General features: G+C 55.3%; 1 pseudogene; it reads left to right on the top strand.

Annotated features, from left to right (window-relative positions):
* The window catches only part of LOC115874016, a 4,139-nt pseudogene extending 3,639 nt beyond the window's left edge, over positions 1–500 (top strand).
* The last annotated feature ends 792 nt before the right edge of the window (positions 501–1,292 follow it).

Here is a 1,292-nt window from a genome sequence, read left to right as displayed (position 1 = left end):
ACGGAGCCATAGGTAAAACGTGCCTACCGATCAGCTACCCCACCAATGCGTTTCCTGGAGAAGACATCCCCACCGTCTCTGACAACTGCTCTGCCCATGTTATGGTAGACGGGGAACCGGTGAGTCTGGGCCTGTGGGATACAGCTGGCCAGGAAGATTCCGACCGATTACCTCCCCTCGCCTGTCCGCAAACAGACGTGTACTTAATCTGCTTTTCCCCGAGGTTCGACACCACTGCCCCAACACGCCCAGCATCCTCGTGGGCTCCAAGCTTGACTTGCGGGCTGATAAGGGCACCATGGAGAAGCTGAAGGAGAAGCTGACGCCCAGCCCCTGCCCTCAGGACCTGGCGATGGCCAAGGAGATGGGTGCTGTGAAATACCTGGTGTGCTCAGCGCCCACGCAGCGAGGCCTCGTTGATGAAGCCATCAGAGCGGTCTTCTGCCTGCCCCCCGCCCACCCCAGTCAAGAAGAGGAAGAGGAAATGCTTGCTATTGTAATTGCCAGAGCCCCTCCCTGCCCCGCCCCAACCAACCAATCCGAAACGGTGGAGCCTTTGCACTCCATGCCAAGTTTTTGTTACAGAGTAGTTTTTCCATCTCGACCAATCCATTACTTCTCGGTTCGGTTGAGTGTAAGAGTTCTATTAAAACTTAGCCCTAAAACGACAAGCCCTTAATATTAAAGCCTTGTTTTTCCAAAGCCCCGATTCTCACATTACGAGTTGCCAACATACCCTCTGAACTGAGTGGCATTATTGTGCCGCGAATACTGAGCACGAAGTGGTGGGAAGACCTGTCTCCAGACCGGCTTCTGACACCAGCTGCAGTGGTTTCAGGCGCGTTGCAGAGCAGCACCCCACACCCCACACCCACACCCCCACTGTCCGCCCAGCCCAGCCTGACCTCGGACTGTCTGCTGTCCTCACGGGGCCAGTCTGCTGGGTTCTGTAGTGGATTTTCTAAAATCCCATTTGTTCGTTTTTGCTGCGATTTTGAACAGACATCTTGTCCACGGGCTCCCTCCGGTGAAGTGTTCTTTGGTGGGGGGCGGGGGGTTCCGGGGACACTTGAAATGATTGAGGACAGTGTTTTGACTGGCAATCTTAAGTGGCAATTGATTTACACTACATTGTATCACAAAACTGAGTAAGTGTCACGGGTCAAATCTTTCAAAAGGCGAATTTCTGTCCAGTGCAGTAGACGGGAGTGGTCTGTGTCCCCAGCCCCTGCTCCCCGTGCCTGCCCCCCCTCCCCTGAGCGGCAGCCCTCACCTCTGGCCACCCCAGACCC

The sequence above is a fragment of the Echinops telfairi genome, unplaced genomic scaffold (assembly GCF_000313985.2).
Source record: "Echinops telfairi isolate 266 unplaced genomic scaffold, ASM31398v2 ScPeMD7_7474;HRSCAF=8512, whole genome shotgun sequence".
Lineage (NCBI taxonomy): Eukaryota > Metazoa > Chordata > Mammalia > Afrosoricida > Tenrecidae > Echinops > Echinops telfairi.
Note: the sequence above shows the minus strand (reverse complement) of the source record. Positions and strands in the feature narration are given on the sequence as shown.